General features: G+C 40.8%; 1 long non-coding RNA gene across 1 annotated transcript; it reads right to left on the bottom strand.

Moving 5' to 3' along the window:
- Positions 1-5,160: 5,160 nt before the first annotated feature.
- On the bottom strand, positions 5,161-12,346 carry LOC120868082. Its single transcript, XR_005722135.1, has 2 exons — positions 12,117-12,346; positions 5,161-5,855 (listed from the first exon to the last, which is right to left on the bottom strand). It is a non-coding gene; the product is annotated as an uncharacterized LOC120868082 (long non-coding RNA).
- Positions 12,347-12,858: the final 512 nt, after the last annotated feature.

Below are 12,858 nucleotides of genomic sequence, written 5' to 3'. Positions count from 1 at the left end.
GTTTTAAGGCAGCTTTTTCCCTCTCTTCTTTCACTTTCATCAAGAGGCTCTTTAGTTCCTCTTCACTTTCTGCCATAAAGGTGCTGCCATCTGTGTATCTGAGGTTATTAGTATTTCTCCCGGCAACCTTGATTCCAGCTTGTGCTTCATTCAGCCCAGCATTTCACATGATGTACTCTGCATATAAGTTAAATAAGCAGGGTGACAATATACAGCCTTGATGTTTTCCTTTCCCGATTTGGAGCCAGTCTGTTGTTCCATGTCTAGTTCTACCTGTTGCTTCTTGACCTGCATACAGATTTCTCAGGAGGCAGGTAAGGTGGTCTGGTATTACCATCTCTTTCAGAATTTTCCACAGTTTGTTCTGATCTACACAGTCAAATGCTTTTGCATAATCCATAAAGCAGAAGCAGATGTTTTTCTGGAACTCTCTTGCTTTTTCGATGATCCAATGGATGTTGGCAATTATCTCTGGTTCCTCTGCCTTTTCGAAAACCAGCTTGAACATCTGGAAGTTCACGGTTCACGTTCTGTTGAAGACTGGCTTGGAAAATTTTGAGCATTACTTTACTAGCATGTGAGATGAATGCAATTGTGTGGTAGTCTGAACACTCTTTGGCATTGCTGTTCTTTGGGATTGGTAAGCTTTTAGACATCTTCCTTTAAAAAAAAGAGGGAGGACCCAAATAAATGGAATAATACACGATAAAGGAAAAGTCATAACTAATATCACAGAAACACAAAGAGTCATAAGAGAACTCTATAAATAGTCATATGACAATAAGTTGGACAACCAAAAAGAAATAGATTCCTAGAAACAGATAATCTTCCAACGCTGAATCAGGATAAACAGACAATCTGAAAAGACTGATTGCTATTATATAGTAATTATAGTAATCGAAAAACTAACAATGTCCGAGATCAGGATGCTTCACAGGGAACTTCCACAGAACTTTTAATGAGGAGCTACTACCTATTCTTTTCAAATGATTCGAAAGTATGTGGGAGGATGGAACACTCCCAAATTCATTCTACGAGGCCACCATAATTACCTTGTTACCAAAAGCAGACAAAGGGATTACAAAAAAAAGAAAATTATAGACCAATATCTCTGATAAATATAGATGTAAAAATCCTCAACAAAATATTAGCAAACCAAATTCAACATTACATTAAAAAAAAATCACACACCATGGTCAAGTAGGATTTTTTCCCCAGGGATGTAAGGATGGTTCGATATTCCAGAAATCAATCATTGTAGGACACCACATTAACAAAAGGACAAGAAAAAAAAATCACACAATCATCTCAATAGATACAGAAAAATCATTAGACAAAATTCAACACCTGTTCATAATAAACTCTCCTATCAAACTGGGTATAGAGGGAACAAACCTCAATAAAATAAAGGTTATGACAAACCCACAGTTAACAGCATACTCAATGGTGAAAAGCTGAAATCTTTTTCTCTAAAATTAGAAACAAGACAAGGATGCCCACACCTGCCACTTGTATTTAACATAGTATTAGAAGTCCTAACCACAGCAATCAGACAAGAAATAAAAAACACTCAGATTAGAAGGGAAGAAGTAAAAAAACCACTATTTTCTTATGACATGATACTGTCTAGAGAACACACTAGAGTTTCCATAAAAAAACTATTAGAACCAATGAATGAATTGGTAAAGTTGCAGGATACAAGATTAACATACAGAAATCTGTTATTTTTCTATACACAATAATGAACTATAGGAAGAGAAAGCAAGAAAACAATGCTGTTCAAAATTACATCAAAAATCAAAAAATACCTAGGAATAAACTTAACCAAGGAGGTGAAACACCTATACTTTGGCAACTGTAAAACACTGATGAAGGAAACTGAAGATGATACAAAGAAGTGGAAAGATATTCTGTCTTAACAAATTGGAAGAAATAATATTGCTAAAATGTCCATACCACCCAAAAGAATCTACAGATTTAATACCATTCTTATCAAAATACTCATGATATTTTTTGAAGAATTAAAACAAGTAAGCCTTTAGGATTTTAATGTATACTGAACCACAAAAGACCCTGCATAGCCAAAGCAAACTTGGGGGGAAAAAAGAAAGCTGGAGATATCATGCTCCCTGACTTCAGACTATACTACAAAGCTGTAGTAATCAAAACTGCCTGGTACAGGTACAAAACCAGACATACAGATTGTAGAGAGCTCAGAAATAAACCCATACACCTATAGTCAATGAGTCTAGGACAAGGAGGCAAAAATACTCAATGCAGAAAAGACAGTCTCTTCAATAAATGGTGTTGGGGAAACTGGACAGCTACATGTAAAAGAATGAAATTGGAACATTTTCTCACAACATATACAAAAGTAAACTCAAAATGGATTATAGAGTTAAATATAAAACATGAAATCACAAAACTTCTAGAAGAAAACACAAGCAGTATACTCTTTGATATTGGCCTTAGCAAAAAAAAAAAAAAAAAAATTTCTATTTCTCCTCAGGTAAGGGAAACTAAAGCAAAAGTAAACAAATAGGCCTACAAACTAAAAATACCCTGTGCAAAAAACCAAAAAGACCATTTATTGAATAGGATAAAATATTTTCAGGTGCCATATCAGATAAGAAGTTAATATCCAAAATATACAAAGAACTCATACCACTCAACATCAAAAAATAAACAACCCAGTTAGAAAATGGGCAGAGGAACTGAATAGACATTTTCCCAGTGAAGACATGCAGATGGCCAACAGGCACAGTGAAAGATGCTCAACGTCCTCAATGTCAGGCAAAGGCGAATCAAAACCATAAGATATCATGTCACACCTGGCTATTGTCAAGCACACAAAAAATAACAAGTGTTGGTGACGACGTGCAGAAAAGGGAACCCTCATGGTGGGAATGTAAACTGCTGCAGCCATTGTGGAAAACAGTATAGAGGTTCCTCAAAAAACTAAAAAAAGACAATTGCCATACAACCCAGCAATTCTGCTCCGAGATATTTATCCAAAGAAGACACAGAAACTAATTATAAAAGATATACGCACTTTTATGTTCATTGCAGCATTATTTTTATAATAACCAAGATACGGAAGTAACCTAAGTGTCCATGTGGTTTATATATACACAATAGCATTATACTCAGCCGTAAGAAAAGAATGAAGTCTTGCCATTTACAAGGCATGGCTGTACCAAGAGGCTATAGGTGAAATAAATCAGACAGAGAAAAGCAATAGTGTATGATTTTAGTTATATGTGGAACCTAAAAAACAGAACAGACAAACAAGCCTGACGAAACAGAAGCAGAGCCATAGACACGGGGAGCAAACAGGTGCTTGCCAGAGGGCAGGCGGGGGAAAGAGGTGCTTGCCAGAGGGGAAGGGGGGGGGCGGAAGAGAGAAATAAGTGAGGGAAATAAGAGGTACCAGCTTGCAGTTACAAAATAAATGAGTCATAGGGATGAAATGCACAGTGTAGAGATCATAGTCAATAATTACATAACGTCTTGGTACGTTGACAGATGGTAACTAGATTACTGTGATGATCATTTTGATTGGGTTGCGCATCTGGAACTCACATAGTGCTGTAGGCCAACTGTGCTTCACAACTGAACAAGCAAACTCACGGAACAAGACAGGAGATCCGTGGTTACCAGAGGCTAGTGGGAGGAGAGGAAGTGAGAATGGGATGAAGGCACGTGAAAGGTATGAAATTTCAATGATAAGATAGGTAAGTACTTGAGACGTACAACATGATAATATAATTAATGCTGCTGTATGTTACGTAGGAAAGTTGTTGAGAGAGTAAGTAGAGTTCCCATCACAAGGGAAACATTTTTTCCGTTTCTTTAACTTTGTACTGTATGAAATGATGAATGTTCACTAAACTTACTGTGGTCATCATTTCATGATGTATGTAACTGAAATCATTTGCTGTACACCTTAAATTTTTACAGTGCTGTGTGTCGATTATATCTCAATAAAACCGAAAGAAAAGAAAAGATATTGGAAGACTTCCAAAATGTAAAGAGTAAACATAACAAATAACTTACTATATTTTAAAAAATAAATAGACGATTGTCATAAAACTACCCAAATGTGATTACAAACATGGATTTCAGCAAACTTCAAACAGGAAAAATTAAAAGAAAACCATCCCTGGGCAGATCATGATGAAACTAAAGATAAAAACCATAGATACATATTGGGAAAAAATGATTCAAATGACCAAAGATTTCTCTCAGCAATAACAGACATCAAAAGACAGTGGAAGATATTTTTAAGAGCCACAAGGGAAAAAAAGAAGACGAAAAACCCTGTTTTATACCCAGAAACAATATGTTTCAGGAAAAACAGTAAACTGAATTAATTCTCAAAGTACAACTGAGAGGATTTGCCCACCAATCGGCTCCTGGAGGAATGCTGAAGAACTTCATGCCGAAGGGAAACACGGTACCTCAGAAATTACAGGAGAGCCCAGAAATGGTAAACACCTGGGTGCCTAGGAAAGATTACTTTTATCTCTTCTCAGATTTTCATTCAAATACACAGAACAGTTTAAAGCAAAATGTGTAACATGGACTAGCAGGGGGTTCATTATATGTAATAAATGTAACAGCAACGGTGCTGTGATAAACCTATAGGGCACTGAGGGTCTGAGAAATTCCATGAACTGCTACTATGTTAATTCTAAACTAATTGGAAAAATTAAATATGTATATTGTAATACCCTGGGCTACAGCAGATAAAAATGTTCAAAGACATATTGCCAAAATGTCATTTGTTAACAGAATATTAACATTATTCAAATAGGGACTTCCCTGGCGATCCAGTGGTTAAGACTCTGTGCTTTCAATGCAGGGGGCAGAGGTTTGGTTCCTGGTCAGGGAACTAAGATGCCACATGCACACGGTGCAGCCAAAAAAATAAAAATTAAAAGCACATATTATTCAAATAATTTAAAAGAAAGCAAAGGGGAGAGAAAAATAAACAGAGGAGAAAAATAGAAAACACGTAAAACATGATAGATCCCAAAATGTTAAAATCATCGAAAGCATCCAAATAAATGCAAAGATGGAGAATGATTTTTGGAAGTCCATATTAGCTGTATCCTAAGATAGGAACACTTTAATACAGAGTGGGACAGACACCACATAAAGACTGAGAAGAAGTTTCTTTTTAATGTCAGGTAAAATAAACATAGGGTCAATGCATTTACTTTTTAAAAACTGGGATAAAATACACAAAACAAAAAATGTAACATGTTCACCATGTTTAAATGTATAGTATAGAGGCATCAAGTACAGACACACTGCTGTGCAAGCATACACACCACCCATCTAAAGAACTCTTTGCACTTTGAATAACTGAAGCTGTGTCCCCATTACACACAACTTTCCATCCACTTCCCCAACTCCTGGCACCCACCATCCTATCAGTACTTCCTGTCTCTGTGACACTCACTGTCCTAGGTCCTCATGTAAGTGGAATCATTCAGTATTTGTCCTTTTGTGTCTGGCTTATGTCACTGGTGGGCTGCAGTCCATGCGGTTGCAAAGAGTCGGAGATGACTGAGTGACTTCCCTTTCACTTTTCACTTTCATGCATTGGAGAAGGAAATGGCAGCCCACTCCAGTGTTCTTGCCTGGAGAATCCCAGGGGCCGGGGAGCCTGGTGGGCTGCCGTCTATGGGGTCGCACAGAGTCGGACACGACTGAAGCGCCTTAGCAGCAGCAGCAGATCACTCAGCACAATTCTCAAGGCTCATCCTCGCTGCAGCAGGAATCACAATTTCCTTCCGACTCTCAGAGGCCCCTCCTCCTGTTTGCTCTTTGTCAGAACAACATGGTTTCTGAGAAAAGAAATGGGAAACTCACCCTCATGCAGTGTGCATCTCTAAAACACTCCCTCCATAACTGGCCCACTTTTGTTTACTTTTCAGAGATCTTCAGAGTTGTCTTTTATACTTTGTCCAGAGATTTTATCTGCAATTAGCAAGAGCAATGGGTTTCACCATAGCCCAAATGAAACATTTGCACTGCATTTTCACTTCAGTTTTTTACCTTTTCATTTAATTTCTAGAATTATGAAATTATGAATTTCCTTCATGTTAATTTTGACTTCAGATTAACAAACATATGTGATAAAGAATATATATTCTCTAGTTGTTAGTCCTCCAGAGCAAGAAAGAAGCAAATAACAATTCAATCATAAAACATTCTCCAGAGGAAGATGAGCTATATACAAGGGAAAAAAACTAAAATTTCAATACAGTGAAAAATCAAGTATCTGTTGAAATTAAAGAAGAAAGAACTATGTATCTGTAAAAGTACAGAGCCTGTAACGATCACATTTGTAACATAAGCATAAAAAACATTAAAGAAGTAAGTATGGGAATTAAAACATGAGCAGAGGTCAAAAGACTTTAAAAATACACAAAAATAAAAAAGGTTCCTATTTCTTCTCTCTCACGGATTTTTTTCACCCATGAATTGGCCTGGCAGTGGTAATAGGAACCATAGCCATCTGGCTGGAGGATACAGAAGAGATGCCTTTGAGGGCCAGAGAGTGTGGAAGGGAATTCCAGAGGGGAAAACCTACAGAGGGGTCCTAATTCCATGTGTGTGCCTACATGTGTCTCAGCCTAACCCCAAACACACACAGCTTACACCCACAAGAAGAGCTCGTGGATCCAACACACAGAAGCGGAATTGGACACACAGGCTGAAGCATACCAGCCTAATTGCCTTCTACAGCAAAACATCTCAAAAGGGAGAGAACAGGACTGAAATATAATACAACATTCAAAATGTCTAAATATAATTTAAAGTTATTCACTATACAAAGAATCAGGATAATGTGACCAATGTGATCAATGGATGCCAACCCTTCACCACACAGATGCTGAAAATATTAGACATTTGTTACATCAGAAGATCAGACTTCAAAAATGGATTTAATGAAAAGCACAAAATTACAGAAAGAAGTCCAATTCATATTTCAGCACTATTTCAGATTTTTGGTAGAATGAGAAAGACTTCATTTTGTGAATTAGGGCTCATATTCAATGCTCTTTCTCTATATACGTAAGGAAATATTACCGAATTGCCATGTAGATGAGCAGCTCTACGACTCACTTATGACCCACATCTCAACATCTCTGATTCATGCTGGATATTGTAATCATTGAACTGACACAGCTTGACTGGGAAATTTTTTAAAAAAGTCTTAGTGATAAATAAAATAATGTTACTTAAAATATGTAACAATTCTAGTTTGATAACATGTGGTACATGACCCTCATAAAAATACATCTTTTTAAATTTGTTGTTTAAAAGTGAAGATACTGAAAGTTATAACTTCCAGTTATAACTGAAAAATATAACTGAAGTTATATCCTGCTGCTGCTGCTAAGTCACTTCAGTCATATCCGACTCTGTGTGACCGCAGAGACGGCAGCCCACCAGGCTGCCTCATCCCTGGGATTCTCCAGGCAAGAACACTGGAGTGGGTTGCCATTTCCTTCTCCAATGCAGGAAAGTGAAAAGTGAAAGTGAAGTCGCTCAGTCATGTTCGACTCTTAGCGACCCCATGGACTGCAGTCTCCCAGGCTCCTCTGTCCATGGGATTTTCCAGGCAAGAGTACTGGAGTGGGGTGCCATATCCTAGTATATTCCTATTCCATTCGAATATATGGAATTTTTACTCTGTTACCTGAATTATTTAATATGGAAAAAAATTATAAATTTTATCCTGAAGGCTCATGGTCTTATAAATTTTTATCTTTAGTTTGGTATCAGTTCAGTTCAGTTCAGTTGCTCAGTCGTGTCCGACTCCTTGCAACCCTATGAATCCTAGCATGTCAGGCCTCCTTGTCCATCACCAACTCCCAGAGTTCACTCAGACTCACGTCCATCGAGTCTGTGACGCCATCCAGCCATCTCATCCTCAGTCGTCCCCTTCTCCTCCTGCCCCCAATCTCTCCCAGCATCAGAGTCTTTTCCAATGAGTCAACTCTTCGCATGAGGTGGCCAAAGTACTGGAGTTTCAGCTTCAGCATCATTCCCTCCAAAGAAATCCCAGGGCTGATCTCCTTCAGAATGGACTGGTTGGATCTCCTTGCAGTCCAAGGGACTCTCAAGAGTCTTCTCCAACACCACAGCTCAAAAGCATCAATTCTTCGGCGCTCAGCCTTCTTCACAGTCCAACTCTCACATCCATACATGACCACTGTCAAACAATATCAACTTTTGAATGTTTATATGAGTTTCACATTTTCCAAACTCATAAAATAATTAGGTTTGTACACAACAGAAATTTAGTGATGCACAAAGAGGTTTCATTCCCAGGTGATCTCCCAGACTGGTGTCTCCACCTACATGTGTCTCTCCTAGTTTTCATTCACATGCGTGAGTTCTTGCACGGTAAGGAACTTAGGGGCTTGCACACATTCTGATCAATTTAGTCCATTAGTAAGGGTAGTGTGGCTTCCCAGGTGGCTCAAGAGGTAAAAAAAAATTCAGCCGTTATGGAAAACACTAAGGAGGATCTTCAGAAAATTAAAAATAGAACTACCATATGATCCAGCAATTCCACTTCTGGGTATTCACTCAAAGAAAACAAAAAACACTAATTTGAAAAGATATCGGAACACCCATGTCCACTGCAGCATTATCTACAACAGGCAAGATAAGGGGAAAAAACCTGTATCCATCTATGGATGAACAGATTTTTTAACTGCGATATATATATGAGATATATATAATGAAATATTATCCAGTCATAATAAGAATGAAATCTTGTCTGTGTGCCATAGATGGACATTGATGGCATTATGCTAAGTAAAATAAGTCAGAGAAGGATTGTACAAATGCTATGTAGTTTCACTTTATGTGGAATCTAAAAAAAAAACAAAAAGAAGAAAGAAAAAAACCCCCAACACCTCAGCTCTCTACAGAGAACAGATGTGATTACCAGAAGTGAGGGTTGGGGGACAAAATGGGTGAAGGGGGACAAAATGGGTGAAGGGGGTCAAAGGGCATAAACTCACAGTTACAAAACAAGGAAGTCCTGGGAATATAATGTAAAGCATGGTGACTAGAGTTAATAATGGTATATTGCAATTTGACTGCTGTTAAGAGAGTAAACCTTTTTTTTTCTTTTTAATTGGTTTTTTTTTTCAGTTTTATTTTACTTTACAATATTGTATTGGTTTTGCCATACATTGACATGAATCTGCCACAGGTGTACATGTGTTCCCCATCCTGAACTCCCCCTCCCACCTCCCTCAGGGTCATCCCAGTGCACCAGCCCTGAGCACCCTGTCTCATGCATCAAAACTGGACTGGTGATTCATTTCACATGTGATAATTTACATGTTTAAATGCCATTCTCCCATATCATCCCACCCTCGCCCTTTCCCACAGAGTCCAAAAGACTGTTCTATCCATCTGGGTCTCTTTTGCTGTCTTGCATACAGGATTATCATTATCATCTTTCTAAATTCCATATATATGCATTAGTATACTGTAGTGATGTTTTTCTTTCTGGTTTACTTCACTCTGTATAATAGGCTCCAGTTTCATCCACCTCATTAGAACTGATTCAAATGTATTCTTTTTAATGGCCGAGTAATACTCCGTTGTGTATATGTACCACAGGTTTCTTATCCATTCGTCTGCTGATGGACATCTAGGTTGCTTCCATGTCCTGGCTATTATAAACAGTGCTGTGATGAACACTGGGGTACGTGTGTCTCTTTCAATTCTGGTTTCCTCGGTGTGCATGCCCAGCAGTGGGATTACTGGGTCATATGGCAGTTCTATTTCCAGTTTTTTAAGAAATCTCCACACTTTTCTCCATAGTGGCTGTACTAGTTTGCATTCCCACCAACAGTGTAAGAGGGTTCCCTTTTCTCCACACCCTCTCCAGCATTTATTGCTTGTAGACTTTTGGATAGCAGCCATTCTGACTGGCATGAAATGGCACCTCATTGTGGTTTTGATTTGCATTAAGACAGTAAATCTTAAAAATCCTTATCACAAGAAAACAAAGCATTTGTAACTATGTATGGTAACAGATGTTACCTAAACTTATTTTGCAATATATACCGATAACAGATCATTCCGTTGTACACCTGAAAGTAATATAACATTATATGCCAATATTACCTTAGTATCAACATAAAAATATATTAATAAGTATAAAATCTTTGAGGTAAATGAGCTCTACTTCCCAGCTAGTTTTGTTGACATTATACTCTTGGGATTTCTGTCCAGTGTGCAGTCACTGTGGTTAATGAAGCATCTGAAAGCTTATAAATACTGATTACATTCAGAAGACTTATATACATTATGAATTTTTCTTATTGAAAAAGAGAGAGGTTATTTTGAAAAGTTTTTCGCCATTCAATGGCATCCCACTCCAGTACTCTTGCCTGGAAAATCCCATGGACGGAGGAGCCTGGAAGGCTGCAGTCCATGGGGTCGCTGAGGGTTGGAGACGATTGAGCAACTTCATTTTCACTTTTCACCTTCATGCATTGGAGAAGGAAATGGCAACCCACTCCAGTGTTCTTGCCTGGAGAATCCCAGGGACGGAGGAGCCTGGTGGGCTGCCGTCTATGGGGTCGCACAGAGTCAGACACGACTGAAGCGACTTAGCAGCAGCAGCAGCAGCAGCATAGATGACTTCTCTCCAGGATGAATTCTCCAATTCCTAACGAGGATCATTTAGAGTTGAAGACTTTCCTACACTGTCTGCACCCAACAGAGTTCTTACAACTGCTGAAAAAGAGTTGAGCTATAGCTGAAGGATTTCCCACATTTACTACATTCATAAGAGTTTAATGGATTGAATGGTGTCCCCTTCAAATATAGAAGTTTTATAATCGGTTAAACCATAACCTCCAAACTTCACCCAGAACTTCAGAAGGTTATCCTATTTGGAAATGAAGTCTTTGAAGATACAGTTATTTAGGACAAGGTCATACTAGACCAGGGTGGGTCCTAACTCCACTGACTGGTTTCCTTATAAGAAGCAAGAGGACACACAGACACGTTAAGGAAGAACAGCACCAAGGAAGGATGTTGAAGGTTACTGGTGATCTGGAAGGCTGGGAAAGAGGCATGGGACAGACCCCTCAGAGCCTTCATGAGGAACTAACTTCAACTACACCTGTTTTTCAGCTTCAGGTTTATTTGCTGAACTGTGAGAGAATAAACTAATATGTGTTCAAGCCTGGGTGTGCATGCACGCTACGTCCATTCATTCGTGTCTGACTCTTTGTGACCTCATGGACTGTAGCCCTCCAGGCTCCTCTGTCCATGGGATTCTCCAAGCAAGAATACTGGAGTGGGCTGACATTTCCTCCTCCAGGGGATCTTCCTGACCCAGGAATCGAACCCACATCTCTTAAGTCTTCTGCATTGGCAGGCAGGTTCTTTACCACTAGCGCCATCTGGGAAGCCCATTTATGTTCATATCTGGAAAATTAATTAGATACATAAAATTCATTGAGAGGTGTGCTAAAAAGACACAAGCTGCTAATAAAACAAGTTTTAAGTGGCTTTCTAAAAGGCCCAACAACCAAGCCAGTTTCCACGTTCAGCGGGCGCTAGAGAAAGCCTTGCGCACAGTTCTGGCGCCATCTTGTGTCAACACTGAGCCGAGCACTTCTAAATATTCTAAACAAGAGGGGGTAAAATAAAGGCAAAGAGCAATGTAGCCAAGCGTTCCTGAAAATCCCGGGAGGGAAAGGAGATGCGCCTGGAAAGGCAGGCTGGGCCAGCTCTGAGCGAGGCCTTTGACTCATTGGCACTGAAGGGCTCTTAGCACCGAAGTGACACGATCACATGTGTGTTTTAGAACAAACCATCCTAGGAATACAGGCACGGACTGTGAGATGGAATCAGATGCCACGTGGACAGCTGGTCCAAGCTGTGCTTCTGCCTCAATTTTGGGGCCAGATCCCAGGAATAGCTGCCTCCTACCAGAATACAAGCAGGGATTACTGGCTTATATGTTCATGTCTATGCCCCCCTCCCCACCCCGGCTTAAACAGTGCCTGGCACGCAACACTTTTTATTAGGAATTAAAAGGGGTGACATCTTACCATATACAGACCACAGGATAATACTGCCGAAGTCCTTACCCCGAGCATCCCCCAAGCCTCTTTCTGATCGTTCCAACAGGAGGGCGTGTCCACCCATCTCACAGGTGACAACCGGGCTCAGCGAGGTCGCCCCCCGCCCGGGCCAAGGCCGTCCTCCGACTCCGGCCTCCTTCACCGCCCGGAGCCCGGGGAGCGCCTCCCGCCTCAGGTCCAAGCGCCGGCGCAGCCCAGGCTCGGCTGGGGTCGTCTGTCCGTCCCAGCCCCGCTCCGGCCCGGGGACACATCCACCAGACGAGGCGGGGAGGCGGGGCAATTTCAGCCCCGGGAGACCTGTCCCCCAGAATCCCTCCCAGGTTAACCGGACCCGAGGGCCCAACCCAGAGAGGCGACACCCAGTCCCGGCAGACAGGGCACAAGGTCCCCACCATCCACAGCCCGAGCTGTGCAAACCGGGAAACCGAAGCCGCCACAGGAAAGGACTCACGGGCCTGGCGAACGAAGCGCCCCGCTTCCCCGGTTCAGCCTGAAAAGGTGAGGTCTAAACGCGAAGGACCGCAGGACTTCCAGAGCAGCTTCACCCCTAACAATCCCGCCACCGCCTCCACCAGGCGGGACCCACTCAGTCGCCCTTGCGGTCACCCGCTCCGCTCCCGGGGACTAGCTCGGCCCCGCTCGCCTCTTCTCAGCCCCGCTCGGCTCCGCTCGGCCCCGCTCGGCTCTGCCCGACAGGCTCTGTCCACCT

The sequence above is a fragment of the Oryx dammah genome, unplaced genomic scaffold, assembly GCF_014754425.2.
Source record: "Oryx dammah isolate SB20612 unplaced genomic scaffold, SCBI_Odam_1.1 HiC_scaffold_9, whole genome shotgun sequence".
Lineage (NCBI taxonomy): Eukaryota > Metazoa > Chordata > Mammalia > Artiodactyla > Bovidae > Oryx > Oryx dammah.
The sequence above is the reverse complement of the archived record's forward strand: the minus strand, read 5'-3'. Positions and strand labels throughout refer to the sequence as shown.